General features: G+C 54.3%; 1 protein-coding gene and 4 non-coding genes across 5 annotated transcripts in view; 2 read left to right on the top strand and 3 right to left on the bottom strand.

Moving 5' to 3' along the window:
* LOC142824458 (uncharacterized) overlaps positions 1–19,800 on the top strand; it is a 376,972-nt gene that overhangs the window by 88,618 nt on the left and 268,554 nt on the right.
* LOC149521660 (U5 spliceosomal RNA) lies at positions 1,133–1,248 on the bottom strand. Its single transcript, XR_016347864.1, has one exon. It is a non-coding gene; the product is annotated as a U5 spliceosomal RNA (small nuclear RNA).
* TRNAT-AGU (transfer RNA threonine (anticodon AGU)) lies at positions 3,245–3,318 on the bottom strand. Its single transcript has one exon. It is a non-coding gene; the product is annotated as a tRNA-Thr (tRNA).
* TRNAE-CUC (transfer RNA glutamic acid (anticodon CUC)) lies at positions 10,454–10,525 on the top strand. The gene has a single exon. It is a non-coding gene; the product is annotated as a tRNA-Glu (tRNA).
* TRNAL-UAA (transfer RNA leucine (anticodon UAA)) lies at positions 14,844–14,926 on the bottom strand. The gene has a single exon. It is a non-coding gene; the product is annotated as a tRNA-Leu (tRNA).

Below are 19,800 nucleotides of genomic sequence, written 5' to 3'. Positions count from 1 at the left end.
AGGAAGGGAGGCGGGAATGGGGCCAAGTAGGGAGTCAGGCTGAGCGGTCAGGCAAAGCTCATTTTGCTCTGTAGGGCCACTGGTAGATCCTGCCAATCTAGATGTGCTTTTCCGAAAATGCTTTTAACGGAAAACTTTTCCATTAAAAGCATTTTTGGAAATCATGCCAGCGTAGATGTAGCCAAGCAGTATTCAGGTAATCAAGTCGTTGAGACAATGCCATTTCTGGTTGAAATGGCAAGACACTGTTTTTCTTTGTGATACTGTCTGATATCCCTTTTGTGTGCATTGATTCTTTGGAGAAGCATCTGAGACGTTTGTCCAGTTATATACATTATCTTACCCATTACAAAGATAGCTTCCCCAATTATCACCTCTAATGTCATTAGCTCACAGACATTTACCTCCCCCTTCCCATCTCTCCTCTGTTCTGATATTTGATTTGTCTTTTTTATAGGTGTTCACTTTTTGTGATTGTATCCCTTGGCTACATCTAGACTGGCATGATTTTCCACAAATGCTTTTAATGGAAGGCTGTGTCTAGACTGGCCAGTTTTTCCGGAAAATCAGCTGCTTTTCCAGAAAAACTTGCCAGCTGTCTACACTGGCAGCTTAAATTTAGGCAAAAGCACTGACGATCTCGCGTAAGATTGTCAGTGTTCTTGAGGAAATACTATGTTGCTCCTGTTCGGGCAAAAGTCCTTCTGCGCAAAACTTTTGAGCAAAAGGGCCAGTGTAGACAGCCCAGATTTGTTTTCCGCAAAAAAGCCCGGATCGCGAAAATGGCTATCGGGGCTTTTTTGCAGAAAAGCGCGTCTAGGTTGGCATGGACACTTTTCCACAAAAAGTGCTTTTGGGGAAAAGTGTCCGTGCCAATCTAGATGCTCTGTTCCAAAAATGCTTTTAACGGAAAACTTTTCCATTAAAAGCATTTCCAGAAAATCATGCTAGTCTAGACGTAGCCCCTCTTGTTAGCCCTACATAGTTCTGTTTTTTGTTTTAGCTAGACTAGACTAACACAACTACTACTATTAAAAGGTAGCACATCATAAGGTATAACAACATTTTCAAATAGACACAGGCATCGCTATAAAACCTAATAGTTCAGTTCTGTTTTTTCACACCATTGAGTAGCTTCACCAGAGTGAAGCCTCAAAAAATTGAGTACAAACTCATAAATGTTCCACTCCACGGAAAACTTTAGTAAAAGGCAAAAGATTTATACAATCTGAAGAGAAACCAGAGTATACTGCAGTAGCTGCAGAGGCGCTGCCAGAAAAACGGCATCTGTTTCTCAACTCACGGTGGCTACACCGGACCGTCTGCAAATCTCGACCCCTTCTGCAGCCTGTTGCTCTGCCATGCTGATAGCCCGAGTTTTGCATGGGAGCCAGGGGCTTTAGGAGCAAACTCTGCCCCATGGACGCGGGTGGTGAATCACTGTGCGCAATGCATCGTGGGTATGTAAATGAGCATTCCTGGGTACACCAGAGCGCGCGGAGGAGCCCAGATCTCTGAGCTGCGGCTGCAGCCCCTAGCTCGCTGCTGCGGGCCGGGCTGGGCAGCTGCTGCCGGTCCCACCACTGTTCCGGGCGCAGGCCGCGTGCTGGTTCCCCGTGAGCCCTTGGGCCGGTAGCTTGGGGGTGCCGGGCTCCGCACTTCCCTCGGGAGGGGCAGGTGGGCTTGGGACTCTGGTCGCTGCCAGAGCACGAGCCTCTGAACTGCCCCGGGGGAGGGTGGGTCAGCCACGGATCCTACAGAGGATCCAGCCCGCCCCGCGGCAGCAAAGTTGGCGGCTTGTCCCCAGCTTCCAACGCTGCAGCCTGCACCTGCGTTCCTTCTCAGTAGCCCACCCGCTGTGATCGAGCCAGACCCCGGGACACCCGAGTGCGATTCTCCCGTCTGGGCGGGCTGGTGCTGCCCCCGGTTTGCTCGCACTGTTTAAACACCTCAGTCTCCGCCCCTAGGAGCTTCCGTTCCCTAAAGGAGCCGGGTTGGTTCCAACCTTCTCAGGAACGTTCACAGCGCGGAACAGAACAGGAACAGCCGTGCAGGTGACGAAACCCTGGCACGGGGTCTAGCGCGGGGTTTGTAACCCCCTCGTCTGGGAGCGTCACTGGAACAATTCTTTGACATGCTGTGCTTCTATTGCATTATCTACACAACGAGTTTTGTCAGCAAAAAAAGGTGCTAATTAGGGTCTCATTTGCATGAGTCATGATCTTATTTGCATATTTTCTGGCAAACTGATTTTGCGCTGGGGTTGTTGTGCAAAAACAAGCAGTATGGAAGTTTTCTTTTTGCACAAAACCCCCTTTTTCTGAAAGATCAATATACCTCTTTTGGGGGGGGCATAAGAATCTTTTGGGAAAAGGGGGTTTTGTGCCAAAAAAGTGTTCACACTGCTTGTTTTTGCACAAAAATCCCATTGGCAGAAAATATGCAAATGAGATGGTGACTCATGCAATTGAGTCCCTCATTAACATATTTTTTAAGGAGAAAACTTTAAGTGTAGATGTCGCCTCTGTGGCTACGTCTAGATTGGCATGTTTTTCCGCAAGTGATTTTAAGGAAAAGTTTTTCCGTTAAAAGCATTTGCGGAAAAGAGCATCTAGATTGGCACGGACGCTTTTGTGCAAAAGCACCTTTTGCAGAAAAGCGTCCGTGCCAATCTAGATGCGGTTTTGCACAAGAAAGACCCGATCGCCATTTTCGCCATCGGGGCTCTTTTGCACAAAACAGTCCTGAGCTGTCTACACTGGCCCTCTTGTGCAAATACATTTGCGCAAGAGGGCTTTTTCCCCAACGGAAACAGCATAGTATTTGCGCAAGAACACTGACAATCTTACATTAGATCGTCAGTGTTCTTGCGCAAATTCAAGTGGCCAGTGTAGACAGCTGGCAAGTTTTTCCGAAAAAGTGGCCGCTTTTGCGGAAAAACTTGCCAGTCTAGACATAGCCAGTGAGTTACCAGCAGTGCGGCTATTAGTGTTGGCATCTAACTAATTGCACCATTAGGCCATGTCTTCACTCTGGTGGAGATCGCTGCTGCAATCCATCTTCCAGAGCTTGATTTAGCAAGTCTAGCTAAGCCTCACAAAATCAAACCCCTAGGACACCTCGTGCTCTTTGCTACTATCCTACTCCCACTGTGAGGGCACCACCAAGCTCAGCTGAAGGTAAAACCAACTCCAGATACATGTTGAAGAATGGTGGGAAGAAAAGACCCATTGACCTGGCAACAAGGCACCACTGGGAGTTGAACCCAGGATCCCCTGCTTACTAGGCAGCTGCTTTAGCCAACTAAGCCACGGTGCCCTCCTTGAAACAACCTTAAAACTGTTCTACTTTATGGTGCCAGACACCCCCTTCCCATTCCAAAGTGCAGCCGTTCCCCATTCCCCTCCAGCTCTTGCCATGACTCAAGGCCTGCGCAGCCCAAGACATTAGATTGGCAGCTGGTACCCAAAACCTTTTTGTCAATTGTAGCACCAGGCCCCAAAGGGACAGACCCAAGGCAGCCGCCTGGTCCTAAGGCTGGGCCTGCAGCCAGGGGGAGGGAGAAGAATCTCTCCTTTCAGCTGGAGTTGAATCAGCAACCTAAGGGCACTTGCCGAGCACCCGCTACAGGCCTCTGATCTGCCAGCTGAGCTATGGAAGGTGCCTGGGGTGGGCTGATTTGCCCAAGTGGCCCTTGGACGAGTGCCGGGGCAAGAGCCCCCCGAAGGGGACGGCCTCCCAGGGGAGGGGCAGAGGAACCCAGCAGCACAGGGGTGTCACAGGCGCTTCACCCGCAGAAGGACCCTTGAGTGATCCAGGCAGAAACGCCGCGTCTCGCTCCCTGCAGCTCCCCTTGCTGCCCTGGCAGGCGCTGCCCCTTCTCCCACCGGCCTGGGCCTGGCCTCCCTCCCCGCCCGGCACCACAGAAAGCCCCTTGGCAGTATATAAACTGCTTCATAATTGCTTGTATTCGAAGATCTGCCTCGGAGAAGGGGGGCTTCCCCCCCTGTCCGAACCAGTTTTTCCCTTGCTGCAGCTCGTAATAAAACTGCCTCTGGCTACTTGTTGCTTACAAACGCAGAGTGAGGACAATGTTTTCTTCCACAGCCCCTTGGCGTGAGCCTGGGCAAGCCAGAGGCCTCAGGCCTGTCCCCTCTGAGGGGCTTGTGCCTCGGCCTCCTCTGTCCTTGGTGCCGGCTCTCCCGGCTGCCCCTGAGCGCTGCGGCCAAAGGAGGCAGCAAGGCAGGAGGGGGGAGGAGCAAGTCCCGCTGAGGCCGACAGCTCGGGCTCAAGCCTCCAGCCCCAGCACAAAACCTTCAGCCGGGCCCATGTGGCTCCCTCCTGCCCCCGCACACGCTCACAGGGGGAAACGTGCCCCATGTTCCATCCCCGCGCCAGGCCTGGGCGACGGGCTCAGCCCTCCACTCGCCTGCGCGCGGCGCTGGCACAGGACAGGCAGGAACGGCAGCCGGGGAGAAAGTAGCTTGGACTGACGTGCGAGTCTCACTTGCTGACCAGCCTCCCGGGCCCTGGGCTCTGGGGCCGGCCCCCCTGTGGGTCAGAGCCCCTTGGCCACAATACTACTCCAGGGGTCCTGGTTCCAGGGCCTCCTAATCCCAGGACCTGGCGGGCTGGAGGCCTTTGCCCTGGAGTCTCAGAGCTCCCCCAGTGTTGGCTGCCAGGAGGGGGAAAGCTTCTCCTCAGGAACCTCTCCCAGGGCAGTGCCCCCAGCCCAGTCCCTGCCCATTGCGGGGGCAGGTAAGAGAGACCCCCCCCCTTCTCCAGAGAGCAGCTGCCCCGGGGCTGTAGGAGGAGAATCTGGCCCAGGGCTGTTCCCAGCAGAGGGGGTTTGATCCCAGCCTGGGTCCAGGGAAACTGCTCCCAGCACGTGCGAGGTTGGGGGAGCGAGCAGATCAGTGTTTGCACATATCTACACTTATTTGCATAATGCGTATGCAGATATGCAGGGCTCGGCAATTAGGGCAATCTGCCCGTGGTGAGTAGACTTTAGCCCGGTGTGGTGCTCAGTGCAGTCTGTGCATGCGCAGTGTGCGATTCTGCGCGGCTGGCGAGCGGGGTTCGCAGCCCCTTGGCAAGCCCTGCAGACATGGAACTGTAATGCTACTGGTCTGGCAAAAGTTTGTGAATGGGTTTGGCTGTCCATGCTGTAAAAACAAAGGCTGGAAATATTGGCTTGATCCATGGGGGGCTGGCCCAATGCAAGGTGGGGAAAATACTGGGTGAAAGTCTGTGTGTGTGGGGGGGGATTTTTCCCACCAGGACTTTGTCCCTCGGAATCCCCGCAGAGGTTGGGTTTTGTCTTGTTTGTGTAAGGGGACTGTTACCCCTTACTAAAACTCTGTGGGAGTTTTTTGGTTTACCAGCTTCAGAAGGGGAAGGGTTCATGAGACTGACAGACCCCAGAGACAATGGAAAGCAGTCAACACTCCAGCTCAGCCTGACTGACAGGTTGTAAGTGGGATTGTTCTGGCTCTGTCTCTGAACAAACAAGCTGTGTGCAGAAGAGGTCCTGCAAAGACAGAGAGCTGAAAGAGGAGTACGAGAAGAAGTCCTGCAGCGACAGAACCAGACACAGACAGGCCAAGCAGTGCAGACCCTGTGTTGAGCAGCAGACTGGCAGTGCTCAGAAAGCCAAAAGGAACAGAGAAACAACACAAGGAGCTGGAACTGGCCAAGCAGCACAGCCTGCAGCTGGATGTGGTGAGCTACTGGGACCTGCAAAGTGTGGGGAAAGGCTCTGGACTGGGAGAGGGGTCTGGCCACTTAGAGACTGAGGCTGTGTGGTCACTGCCAGTGCAAGCGTGTCCAGCCTGCAGTCCCTTGCAGCACATCCAGGGCTTCTAAGGAAGAGACTGTGAACTGTCCTTACACTCTGCAGACTGCTGTGTTGATGTCCCTGTGCTACAGAGCAGGACTGTGTGTTCCCATTTAACCAGTCTCATTGTTTCTTATTCTATTCTCTTTAATCAGTTGATGTTTAATAAATTGTATTTGCTTTGAACCTTATGAAGTGGTCACTGGGCCAAGAAGGCCTGCAGTGTAAAGAGAGCACCTCGGAGTGGGGACACCCTAACTCCTGCCCCTAGTGACTACAAGGTCAGGGATTAAGCCCCAGGAAACCTGGGCCCAGCCTTGTTGGGGTTTCAAGGGCTCTGCTACTCAGGAGAGTGGAGAGGGAGCCCTCAGGATCAGGGAGCCGTGGGGTAAAGGAAGTGGGAGCGGGGACTCAGATCCTTTCGCTGGTTCATTTCACCGGGGTGTATAGAAGCCAGGAAAGTTCCCCACAAGAGCGGGACCATTCCCCCGCTTACATTTGCTTTCCCTTTTCCCTGCTTCCCTCCTCACTGGCACGGAGGGGGCGGCTCTCTCAGCCTCTCAGTGGGAAGCCCTGGCACAGAGATGGGATGGGCAGATGCTCTGAGAGGCAGTCCCTGGGCTGTCTGGAGAGAGACCTTTCCCCCTTCTGGATTACTTCATTCCACTAGGATGGCCGAGTGGTTAAGGTGTTGGACTTAAAATCTAATAGATGTTTGTCTGGTAGATGGTAGATACTTGATTTGGAGAAACAGTAATGTGGGTGGGGTTCTGTCCTGCTGTTAGGAGGGGGACTGGATTTCAGCTCCAAAGGTCCCTTTGGCTATGTCTGCAGTGGCAGTTCCTGGTGCAAGAAACATCCATGCTACCATGTGTGAGCTGTGCTTCTGAGCAAGAGCATCCATGGCAGTGCTGATACTCTCTTGTGCAAGAAACCCCTGTCCTGTGTCCATACTGCCTTGGGGCACAGCTGCTGTCACATAGGTGAGAAAAGAGACTAGGGCAGCTGTCACATGACACTGCAGGCTGGTTTCCCTGACTGGAAATTGAACCCAGGCCACAACAGTGAGAGTGGTGGATCCTAACCACTAGACCACCAGAGACACACAAAATATGCCTTTTTGCTCACCTACACCAGCCTTTCACAGGCCATTTTCTGTCCACTTCAGGATGGGGTGGCAGGTCCATTTTCCCTTGCCCAGAGGTGACAAGAACAGAAACCAAACAGAACATCAAAGCAGCCAGACTGGGTCATGCCAGTTGTCTAGCTAGCCCAGGATACTGTCTCACAACAGCAGCCAATTTCATTCACAGTTATTAAGTGATCCCTCCCGTCACCCATTCCCAGCTTCTGAGTCCAGGCTTTTTCCAAAAGACTTTTGCGCAAAAGGGCCAGTGTAGACAGCAGAGATTTCTTTTCTGCAAAAAAACCCCAATCGAGAAAATGGCGATCGGGGCTTTTTTGCAGAAAAGCGCATCTAGTGCTTTTGCAGAAAAGTGTCCTGCCAATCTAGACGCTCTTTTCTGAAAATGCTTTTAACGGAAAACTTTTCCGTTAAAAGCATTGCTGGAAAAACATGGCAGTCTAGGGGTGTGTCTAGACTACCTAGTTTTGTTGACAAAAGAGGACTTTTGTCGACAAAACTATACCAGCATCTACACTACCGCTGAGTTCTGTCGACATAACGTCGACAGAACTCATCAGTTTTGTCGACGCTGGTAAACCTCATTTTACGAGGCATAACACCTTCTGTCGACAGAAGGTGTTATTGCCTGTAACATTGCGTCCAGACTACGGAGTTCTGTCGACAAAGCAGCTTGCTTTGTCGACAGAACTCAATGTGTCTGGACGCTCTTTGTCGACAAAACGCGGTAGTCTAGATGTAGCCATGGTGTAAGAGGCAGCACTCAGACTCTGAATCATGTGATCCGAGTTAAAATCTCAGTGGGACTTGCTGGGGTTGGGATGGTTGCTGCAAAACCCTCCAACTTTATGAGCTTTGGGCTCCTTATCTGCAGGCTCCCCAGAGAAAGAGTTCTGTGCCTCCTGCTGGGTGTCTGATGCCCCCTGGAGCTCAGTCTGATGCTATGGTCTGCCTGGCTGAGATGGGCTGGGCCCTAAAACTTAACCTGCCTGGAGCTTGCTGCTTACCCTTGTGGTCTCTTTTGTGGTCCCCAGGAGCTGCCAGGCTCTGACTCTTGCCCCCTGGCACTAGCAGGTGCCCCTCCCCCCAAACAATCTTTTAAATTGGTCTTTCTGGTCCCTCTCAGGGTGTTTTTCTCCTCAGCAGCAGCGCACAAGAGAGAAGCTGTTGCCAGTGGCCCTGCAAGAGAAGATGAGCTTTGCCTGCCCCCCTCAGCCTGACTCGCTACTTGGCCCCATTCCTGCCTCTCTTCCCAGTGGCCAAAAGGGGCTGCGGCTGCTGCCAACAGGGAAGAAGCTGGGAGGCAAGGTGCTGGCAGCAAGAGATTCCGGCTGCTTCTTTGCCCTGGGTCTGCCGGCCGCAAGCCACCTTGACCAAACCTCAAAGCATCTGGACTAGTGAGCCCACGTCACAGTGAGTTGCTAGTGGCCCTGTCAGAGATGAGGCGCCTTTCTGAAAGGGCCATTTGTGAGCTCAGCTTCTGAAGGCCGGCTAGCTCAGGTGGTTAGAGCGTGGTGCTAATAACACCAAGGGCATGGGCTCAAGCCCCATGTTGGCCACATGGTTGTTGACCGCAGTGACTACTCTTTCTCTGCCCCCCCCCCCCCAGACACACACACTTTAGCTTTGCAGGACTGAGGCCAGAGAACTGGTAGGAGGAGGATCCAGTCTGCAAAGACCCAGTGGCTAAAAGGGTCTGGCCAGCTTTCCCCTAATGGCAGGGAAAACTCTTCTCTTCCCTCCATTGTCCCCAGTGGGGTGACCTGATCCCAAATTCCTGCTGTAGCAGTGGCTGGCCCAAGGCTCCTCAGGCCCAAGCCACAGAGGGAGGCTCCATATGTCCAGGTGATGGGACCATGTGCCCAGCCCACAGAGCTGCTGCCAACCACCTGGTCACCTGCTTCAGTGGCCCAGCAGCCCCTCCCCCAAAACCTGCTCCTGCTCAAGGCCCCCCTGAAGCCACCCAGGCTCCTGCTCCTCTGACTCTGCACTAGCCAGCCCACATCTCAGTGAGTCGCCCGTGGCCCCATCAGAGACGAGCTCGTGGCAGCGGCAGAGACGTCCCTGCAGCTGCCTGTGGGGTCTTTCCCAAAGGGCCCCTCGTGGGCTGCTGGCTCAGCTGTTTAGAGCTTGATGCTGATAACGCCCAGGTCGTGAGTGCAAGCCCCATGCTGGCCACAGGGCTGTCTGGTTTGGTGACTTGCCTTTGTGTAGCTGCCTGCTATGGACAGGGAAGGAGAAAGAAGCCCTGGGAGGTGAAGCAGCGGGAGGGAAGCAAGGAGCAGAGTGTCAGCTGCCAGCCGAGAGTCACAGGTGCCCTCTGCCTCCTGGGACCGCCCCTCCCTGAGCCGCCAGCCCCCTGTCTCTCACCGTGGGCCCCTTGGGGAGTCCATTCCCTGCCCAGGCTGCTGGGTCCCCGACCACTTCAGCTGCCGGGTCAGCCCGGGAGCTAAGGCAGGAATGGGGGGAAGGAGCAAGTCAAACTGCAGGTGGCAGGAAACACCAGTCTCGCCTTCCTGGGCCGGGCACGACGGCATCATGTTTGTGACACGGCTGCCAGACATCCCGGACAGTTAATAACCAGCTAGAGGGGTTTATGGGTAGCTCAGTGTGGGGAGCCTAAGATGAAACATTTAAAGGTCCCTGGTTCAGTCCCAGGCTTTGCCATGTCTCTCAGTGCAGCAGGGCCCTCTCTGGTCCCCTTGCCGTGCTAGTGCCCTGTGACGTCCCCTCATCCATCTTAGCCACAGCCCAGCACTGGAAACTCCCGTCCATCTGATTAACCCCCTTCACTTCCAACCCTGCCTCAGAGTCCTTGATTTCTTGGCTAAAGTCCCCTCCCCTGTGCGTGTGGCTGGCAGTGGTTACTAGATGGATCCATTTACATGTAGCTTCACTGAAACCCCCCTTGTTGGCCTGCGCCTAGGTCAGTCCGTGTCACTGGCTCAGGGGTTTCTCCCCCCAGCACACTGCAGAGAAAGCCCTTGTGTGTGAAAGGGCCTCAGGGAGCCCAGAAACCAAGTTAAAAATGAACCAAAAGGAAACATTTTTGCGCCCAGTGGAACTCCTTGCCAGAGCATGTTGTGGAGGTGAAATCTACAAGAAGGTCCAAAACAGAACTGGACAATTTAATGCAGGAAAGGTCAATCAATGGCATTTAACCAGGGTGGACAGGGCAGGTGTCCCTAGCTGGTGTATAACAGAAGCTGGAAATGGGCAACAGGAGGGATCACTTGACAATTGTCTGTTCTGAGGATTCCCTCGGGACAATGAAATTGGCTGCTGTCATGAGACAGGATCCTGGGCTAGTTGGATAACTCACATGACTCAGTCTGGCTGCTTTGATGTTCTGTTTGGTTTCTGTTCTTGTCGCCTCTGGGCAAGGGAGAATGGACCCTCCCCCCATCCTGAAGTGGACAGAAAATGGCCTGTGAAAGGCTGGTGTAGGTGAGCAAAGAGGTATGTTTCATGTGTCCCTGATGGTCTAGTGGTTAGGATCCAGCACTCTCACTGCTGTGGCCTGGGTTCGATTCCCAGTCAGGGAAACCAGCCTGTCATTTCATGTGACAACTGCCTAGTCACTTTTCTCACCTCAGTGTCACATGTTACAGCAGCTGTGATGCAAGAGGTTACCTCAGGCTCCTTCCCACCTCTCTGGCACTGCTAAGACAACACTTGCCATTTTCAGAAGGGGCAGAGCTGGGTCACTCAAACTTCCCCTCCCCTCTCCCATGTGGGCAGCACTGGAGGAAGCTCTGTGGCACACACAGCACTAGCCCAGCAGTTGGCTTTAGTTGTAGAAGGAGACAACACAGAACTGGCTCCAGCCCCCACTTAGTAACCTGGGGAGACATAGAGCTAGAAGAGACCTTAGAAGGTCATCAGGTCCAGTCCCCTGCTCCAGGCAGGACCAATCCCAACTAAATCAACCCTGCCAGGGCCTTGTCAAAGGGAGACTTAAACACCTCTAGGGGTGGAGACTCCACTACTTCCCTAGGGAACCCATCCCATCCAACCTGGACTTCTCCCACCACAAGTTGAGCCCATTGCTCCTTGTTCTGCATCCGTCACTACTGAGAACAGCCTCTCTCCATCCTCTTCATCCTCTTTGGAACCTCCCTTCAGGAAGTTGAAGGCTGCTCTCAAATCCCACCAGGCTGGGCCCCTCGGAGAGGCAACGATTCCCCACTGGCCAGGGCAGAGCCTCCCTCTGACACAGTCATGGAGCCTTCTCCCCCTGGGCCTGCCTCCCCCTTCACTCAGCTCTCACTGCTCGGTGCTGCCAGGGAGGGGCCTCACTGCGAGAGCCGCCTGGGCAGGTTCCTGCCACAGAGACACGTCCCAGAGCAGGACAGATGCTCAGACCGACACTGAGTGTTGCTCAGCGCTGGGGTGAGACAGGGAAGGACAAAAGGGTCTAACGGCGCCTGCAGCCTTTCAGAACAGCCCCCGGCCCCACCCCAAGTACCAGCCCTTCCCTCCACCCTTGCTGGGCTCCACTGGGCACTGCCTGGACTCAGGCCTCAGCCTAAGGGCTCTGGAGAAGATACATCTTAAGCAAACATGGTAACCACTACCCCACAGAAACATGCATAAACTTGCACAAATATTCTTGTTACCAATTCTTTGGCCAAGGCCTTGGGGGAAGAGGCAGAGCAAGAGCAGGGAACAAGGCCCCCCTCCCCCCCGTACTTCTCTAGACCTTTGCTCCCAACAGTGGGAGAGCGGGGCGGGGGGGGGGGGGGAGGCGGGGGCTGTGTGCCTGAGGAGGAGTGACCCACATCATATCCCCAACATTTTACGGATGGACCTTTGGTCCTTTGGATCAACTCCTATCCCACTCTAGAGCAGGGCAGCCTCCGGTGGTAGGGCTGAGCCATGGGGCCCTCGGCAAGGGGCAGAGGCTGCAGGAGCTGAGAGTTTCCCTAGAGCTCAGAGATCCACAATGAGGCACCAGGCCCGTGTCTCTCTTGGAAAGGTGCAGAAAGTGTTTGACTGGGGACAGGGAGAATGTCTCAGGCGTTATGTAGCTTGTGGCCTTGGTTGGGGTGTGGCCAAAACTCTGCCCTCGCTGTGGGCAGGATTTGAACCTGCACAAGGAAACCCTATTGGATTTCTAATCCACCACCTTAACCACTCGGCCACCACAGCTGTAAGTACAGCAGTGCCCCAGGGCCATGGAAATGGTAACTAATCCCAGTGCCCAGGCCTGACGTCACCTGCCCCACAGTATTCACACAGCAAACCTGGCTCCCAGAGCACAGAGGGAGCTTGGGGGCTCCTTGATGGGCCGTGGGATGAAGCATCAAACCAGCCCCCTCCTGTGGGGCTGTGAGTGTTGCTGTCCCTGCTGTACAGACAGGCCCATGGGGGCAGGGAGAGGTTCACTGAATGGGCCAAGGTCACCCAGTGAGTTAGAGCCCAGCTCTGCCCCCAGCTCGCTGCCCCACCCACTGACGTGCTGACTCCCTCACTGCCAGGGGCTGTTTGCATTGGCCTCTTTTGTTTTCTTTTCTGCTGGGAGACATTGGGACAGTTGGCCAGGGCGTCCTGCAGTTGCCATCTCCCTCCGTGCAGGTGCTGTCCAGAGCCCCGACTAGCAAATGCTGACACTGCTGTTAGGTCCAGACCAGAGGGGAGAGTTTAAGGGTTATTTCGGAAGAAGGGTTTTCTCCCAAAACAACTGCATCTAAACAATGTCTTTTATTTCAAAATAAAGTATTTCGAAATAGCACCCGGACGTAATTATGCAAATGTAGCGCAGGATATTTAAATCCTGGTTTCATTTACAATTTCTAATGTCTCCATTTGCATCCTTCTCCTGAAGGAGACTGCAAGTGTAGACATGTCCTGGGTGTTGCAACCTCCCAGCACTCACCTGATGTTCCCTCCCCGCTGCCTGAAGACGTTTGGGAGTCCTCCTGTGTCTCCTGGAGCTGCAGGTCATCAGCGTTGTCATCCTGAAGCTGCAGCTGCTGCTTCCCAGGTGTCTCCATCCCAGACTCCACAACTATCCCTGGAGACAGGGGCTCCCCACACCCCGGGATTCGGTCCAGTTCCTCACAGTATGCACAGTGCTGCCGTGCTTCCCCAGAGCGGGACCTGCCCTCACGGGCCCTCAAATACCCCTCCCGCAATTCGTTTACCTTGGGTCTGACTTGGTCTAGGATGCAGGATGGGGGAGGTGGCCTCTCTCTGCAAGGCCATCAGCCATTGGGCCATATGTTAGATAATTTCATGGAGGTTAGGTCCATAAAAGGCTAGTAGCCAGGGGGTAGAAATGGTGTCCCTGGCCTCTGTTTGTCAGAGGCTGCAGACGGATGGCAGGAGACAAATCGCTTGATCGTTGTCTTCAGTCCACCCCCTCCGGGGCACCTGGTGCTGGCCACTGTCGGCAGACAGGACACTGGGCTAGACGGACCTTTGGTCTGACCCAGTACGGCCGTTCTTATGTTTTTATGTTCACAAATGTCCACATTCCTCCACCTGGACTGCCGGGCCTGCAGAGACTCCCCCTCGGATCACAGCTCCAAGAGGGTCTTTATCTCTGGCCCAGACACTGACAGTGCCCAGTGTTTCTGTCCCTTGCTTGGTCCTGTGACCAGGGCCAGATTAAGGCCTGGGCTAGCCGGGCAGCCGCCCTTTATAGCTGCCATCAGGCGCTGCGTGCCTGGCTCTTGGATTGCGGGCTGCAGTAGCTCCCAGCAGCCACCCTGCAGCGGCTGCCCGGGGCGGGGGCCACGTGAACCCCTGCAGCGCTGGCCAGCAGTGCCCTCCCCCCATGGCTGCGGGGCCCTGCATGGCCAAGCTCAGCCTGCCCCAGGTGCCCTAAGGCTGCCCACCAGCAGCGGTAGCCGGGCTGGGCCAGGCACGTGCATCCTGCCACCGCCAGCTACATGCATGCGCCCTCCCCCAACCCGGGGCGCAATTGAACTGTCAGCCCGGGGCACCGGAATGGCTCGGTCCGGCCCTGCCTGTGATGTGTCCCTGAAGGGGTCTCTGGGGGCTTGTGCCTGTGACATGGCTCTCCGGAAGGCAGAAGTGCTCGATCTTAGGCAAATGACCCAGAAACAACACTTTACGGCAACAAACACAAGGACGGCTCTTGATCCGCATCCCCGGGCCACACAGAGTATCCAGAAGCCACTTCCCCACCTCTCCCTTGGCTGCTCTAGAGCTTAGCCCAAAGTCTGATAAACTCTACTCTCCCACCCAACAACCTCTGGGACTCCTCTCCCGCCCGGCTCCTCACACCACGGAGAGCGCAGGGCAGCCACTACCCCAGCGTCACCACTTCTGGTCTCTGCCAAATGACCAAGAAGTTCTGCTTTACCCAAACCACACAGGCACCCTCTGGCCTCTGGCTAGCCTCATGGCAGACATGGGCTTCCCTCACTAATTTTCCCAGCACCTTTACAGGCAGGCATTGGTGGTATAGTGGTGCGCATAGCTGCCTTCCAAGCAGTTGATCTGAGTTCGATTCCTAGTCAATGCAATGTAAAGAGGGAGCATCAAAACTCCTTGCGGGGGTTTTACTTGAACCCTGAAAAAACAGGCACAAATGGGTCTGAGGAAGCTGAGGGCTTCCTCTCACAGCTCTTTATCCTCTCCAAGAGCATGCACAGTAATGTGGTTCCTCCCTCACATACCTCTGCTGTGATTCCTTGACCTTGGCTCTAGGATGCTCAGGGAGGTGGCCTTTCTTTGCTAGACAATTGGCCATTCTGCCATAAATGTCCACATTCCTCAGCAGCGCAATTGGCACTAAAAGTTGAAGGGACCTTCAGAGATGAAATTCCAGTCCCCTACCCTCATCGCAGGGCAAAACACCATCCAGATCAACATCTTTCCAAAGCAGGGAACTACCAGGAGTGGGATTTGAACCCACATAGCCAAACATCTATTGGATCTTAAGTCCAACACCTTAACCACTCAGCCATCCTGATAGTACTATAGAGAGCGGAAGGGTGAAAGGTCTCTCGCCAAACAGCCCAGGGACTCGTTCTCAGAGCATCTACCCATCCCATCTCTGTGCCAGGGCGAGAGCTGCCCCCTCCCCACCGCACAGGAGGGAATCAGGGAAAAGGGAAACCAGACGAGACAAAACCCAACGTCCCCAGGGATTCTGAAGGACAAAGGCCTGGTGGGGAAAATATCCCTCCCATTCACCCAGTGTTTTGCCTGCCTTGCATTTGGCCAGCCCCCATGGACCAGGCCAGTGTTTCCAGCCTTTGTGTTTATACCATGGACAGGCAAACCCATTCACAAACTTGAGCCAGACCAGTAACATTATATTTACATATCTGCATATACATTATGCAAATAACAAATATGCAAATATGGAAATAAACTGTTGCCAGTCCCTAATAGATCAGAAGAAATTCCCCTCAGGCTGCTGGAGGGGGCAGCTCCTCCCCCGGGGGGACTGGAGCCTGCAGAGGGAGGGGCGCAGGGAGAGGCACCCACAGAGGCAGGGGGCATTTGGGACACCCTGGTTATAACCTTTAGAAATTCTGTCAGGGGCAGAGGAGTTGGTGCCCCCAAGTGCCACCACCAGTCACCTCTGCCCCCCCTCCTGCCCGATGGAGTGAGGGAGCTGCCATTGTATCTCCCCCCTCTCCTTCTGTACAAGCCCTGCCCTGTGTCTCCCCTTCTCTAGCCAGGCTGCTGGGGCTGGAGGCTTAAGCCCGAGCTTTCGGCCTCAGCAGGACTTGTTCCTTCCCCCCTCTCCTACCTTGCTGCCTCCTTTGGCCAGCAGCGCTCAGGGGCAGCCGGGAGAGCCGGCACCAAGGGCAGAGGAGGCCGAGGCACAAGCCCCTCAGAGGGGATAGGCCTGAGGCCTCTGGCTTGCCCAGGCTCACGCCAAGGGGCTGTGGAAGAAAACATTGTCCTCACTCTGCGTTTGTAAGCAACAAGTAGCCAGAGGCAGTTTTATTACGAGCTGCAGCAAGGGAAAAACTGGTTCGGACAGGGGGGGAAGCCCCCCTTCTCCGAGGCAGATCTTCGAATACAAGCAATTATGAAGCAGTTTATATACTGTCTATTAAATATAATAACAATAACAATTAGTCTCCTTCCCATTACAAACACCAATGGCTAACAGTTATTTAGTTCCACCCAGATGCTCCTTCTCTCAAGGTCCCTGCCAGAGTCAGCATTCTATCCTTATCTCCGTATGGAGGCGAGAGGCGAAGGCAGCGTCTAATTCCAGATCTCGCGTTGTCAGGCCACAGACTTAGCCTGACTCTTGCTCTCTTGTTAACAAGACCAAGATGGCTGCACACAAATTCCCTTATTCCCTTTTCCTGCCTCCACAGGGCTTTCTGTGGTGCCGGGCGGGGGAGGGAGGCCAGGCCCAGGCCGGTGGGAGAAGGGGCAGCGCCTGCCAGGGCAGCAAGGGGAGCTGCAGGGAGCGAGACGCGGCGTTTCTGCCTGGATCACTCAAGGGTCCTTCTGCGGGTGAAGCGCCTGTGACACCCCTGTGCTGCTGGGTTCCTCTGCCCCTCCCATTCGGGGGGCTCTTGCCCTGGCACTCATGGGAGGGCCAACATAGGCAAAGCAGCCTGCCCCAGGCACCTTCCATAGCTCAGCTGGCAGAGCAGAGGCCTGTAGCGGGTGCTCGGCAAGTGCCCTTAGGTGGCTGATTCAACTCCAGCTGAAAGGAGAGATTCTTCTCCCTCCCCCTGGCTGCAGGCCCGGCCTTAGGACCAGGCGGCTGCCTTGGGTCTGTCCCTTTGGGGCCTGGTGCTACAATTGACAAAAAGGTTTTGGGTTCCAGCTGCCAATCACGTGTCTCAGGCTGCGCAGACCTTGAGTCATGGCAAGAGCTGGAGGGGAACGGGGAACGGCTGCACTTTGGAATGGGAAGGGGTGTCTGGAATGATAAAGCAGAACATTTTTAGGGTTGTTCCCCAGGAGGGTACTGTGGCTTACTTGGTTAAAGTGCCTGTCTAGTAAGTAGAAGATCCTGCGTTCAACTCCCAGTGGTGCCTTGTTGCCAGGTCAATGGGTTTTTCCTTCAACATGTATCTCGAGTTGGTTTTACCTTCAGTTGAACTTGGTGGTTCCCTCACAGTGGGAATAGAATAGTAACAAAGAGCAGGAGGTGCCATGAGAACAAAGCTTGCAAAGGGGTTTTTTTTTCCTCCATCTCCCCTTGCTGCTGCGCTAAAAGAAATCCTGAACCCAGACCCTTCTCCTTCCACTGGAGAGATGGAAATGGGGCCGTTCCTTGTGGGGAAAGAAGTGGGTGTGTCAGGAGGGGGATTTGAGCTCAAACCTCCCCATAGACCAGAACCCTCCATTAGGGGCAAGAAAGAGCCTTGAGTCAGGCAATGGAGAACACTTGGCTTCTGCTATGCTATGAAAGGGTGTCAGAAAAGCTATTGGGTGCAGCCTGGCTAGCTCAGTTGGTAGCTGTAAGACTTTTAATTTCAGGCTCATGGGTTCAAGCCCCATGCTGGGTGATGCCCTTCTTTAACTCACCTTCTCAGCCTACAGTCAATTCACTCTCAGCTTTCACCAGGGTTTTAAAAAGCAAAAGTCTAGTCCTGGGGTCCAGCTTTAGTAGAACCAGAGAGAGAATCAACTGCAATTTCCATCTTCTGAGGAGAAGGGAAGAGGATTTTCTTCTCCTCAGTTCTAGCCACATCAGCCCAGGGAGGAGAAAAAATAACCCTCCGCCCGCTGATTGTTCCCCGTCAGCTTCTGTAGCTTCACCTCCTGCCACAGCAGCTCCAGCTTTGAGCTACAAATCTCAAGGGGCTGGTGGGGAAATGAGGAGCTGGCAGCTCGGGTTAGTGGCTTCCCTGAGAACCAGAGGTGGAGTGTTCACAAGGTGCATTCCCCTCCCCTGCAGAGTAGGGTGTTAGAAAGAGCCAGGAACAGAACAGTCAGCCAAAATCCACCAGAGCCAACGTGTGTTTCTGTGGTGTAGTGGTTATCATGTTTGCCTAACATGCAACATCTGCTCTTACTGCTGCTCTACTGGGTGCCCTGTTAAGCATAGCTGCTGATGATGTGTGTGTGCCTGGGATGAGCCCAACTCCCTTGTGAGAGAGAAGGGTGACATCAGCTGATAATGCCCCTGGGTGCTAGTCTGGGGAAGGGAGATGAATCAGGCCAGGCACCTGCTGGGGCCTTGGGGCTTGGTCTCCCCTGTGCTGGGAGGCTGGTGCATTGGGCTGGCTCTGTCTGCTGCCTCCCTTGTGTGAGTTGCCCAGTGTTCACAGGCCAAATGTCGGAAAAGCCTTTTCTGAAAAAGCTACTCAAGTTGGCTAAGTCTACACTGGCATGATTTTCTGGAAATGTTTGTGAGACTGACACCCGTGGGCCGGATAGCTCGGAGGTTTAGGACGTGGTGCTCGTATCACACAGACGCGTCTTAAGAGCAAGCCCCTTGTTTCAAGCCGTAACGTGCTTGCTATTCTGACATCCCTGCAAACCTCATGGCATGAGGAGTGAGGGGCGTTTTGGAATTGTGATTTATTTTGAAAAAAGTGCTGTGTAGGCAGCACCAAATTACAAAATTAGCCCTCTTACGCAGGAACTCGTCCACAAGGAGGCAGTGTGGACAGGCAACAGGGGTTTCTTGCCCAAGAAATCCCTATGGCTAAAATGGTCATCAGAGGTTTCTTGACAGGAGAGCGTCCACACTGCCATGAGCACTCTTGCAGAAAAGCACTTTTCTTGTGCAAAAGCACATGGCGGTGTGGACACACTGTTGTGCAAGACCTGCGCACAAGAACTGTTGCACAAAACAGTTCTTGTGCAAGAAGCCTGCAGGGTAGATGTAGCCTGGGGGTGTTTGGGTTGGTTGCAAAAGGTCTGGGGGCCACATAGTCGCTCCCTTCAGAGGGGGGCCCTTTTAGTCTGTAGCTGTGACAGATTAAAAACCAACAAATGGTCCTAGAACCAGAGAACCCTGCCTTATGTCTGGCACAGACCACCTTGGTGCTGCTCAGAGACTTGGAGTCCTGTGGCATCTTATAGACTAACTGAAGTGTAGGAGCATAAGCTTTTGTGGGCAAAGACCCACTTCATCACATGCATCTGACGAAGCGGGTCTTTGCCCACGAAAGCTTATGCTCCAACACCAGTCTATAAGGTGCCACAGGACTCCTCGCTGCTTTTGCAGATTCAGACTAACACGGCTACCCCTCTGATACTCAGAGACTTGTTGCTCCAGGGAGCAGCCCTGTGTCTTTTCCCTTGTCCTGGGCCCCTTTGGCCACTTTCAAGGGGTGGCCTGTTCTGTAAAAGCTGCCCTGCCAATTACAAAGCAGTTCAAGGATTTGAACCCACAAGCTTTCAACAACTGGGCTGGCTCACACAGAGCACCACAGTTTAGACGTGCAACCGACTTCCCACTGCACAATAGAGCCCTGGGGGTAGCCCCCTCCCACATCTCCTCTCTCCGCTTTGCAGCGTGGCCACTGCTGGGGTAGAAGGGAGGGCAGAGCTGGGCCAGCGCCTGGGTTGGCTGGGCCAAGTCAAAGAGGGTTTTGTTTTGTTTTTCCACTTGTCCCCTGTGTTCAGCCCCCAGCTGATTTCCACCCAGCTGAGAAAAGGTTCCCACCCCAGAGCTGGACCCCAGGGCTGCAGGGAAGCCAGGAGCGCAGAGTGTCAGCCGCAAGCCCAGAGTCCCGGGTGCCCTGAGAGCAGCCTCCCTGCAGGTCCCATGGTGAGTGCTCTGTGGCAGCATCACAAGCTGCCTGACAACCAGGGCCAATCCCCCGGTGGGGTCTCTGCCCATGGGCACACGAGTGCTCCTTTGGGGGGTGAGGCAGCACAATCTACCCCCTGGGGAGCCGAGGCTGGC

The sequence above is a fragment of the Pelodiscus sinensis genome, chromosome 25 (assembly GCF_052426305.1).
Source record: "Pelodiscus sinensis isolate ZL-2025 chromosome 25, ASM5242630v1, whole genome shotgun sequence".
Taxonomy (NCBI): domain Eukaryota; kingdom Metazoa; phylum Chordata; order Testudines; family Trionychidae; genus Pelodiscus; species Pelodiscus sinensis.
Note: the sequence above shows the minus strand (reverse complement) of the source record. Positions and strands in the feature narration are given on the sequence as shown.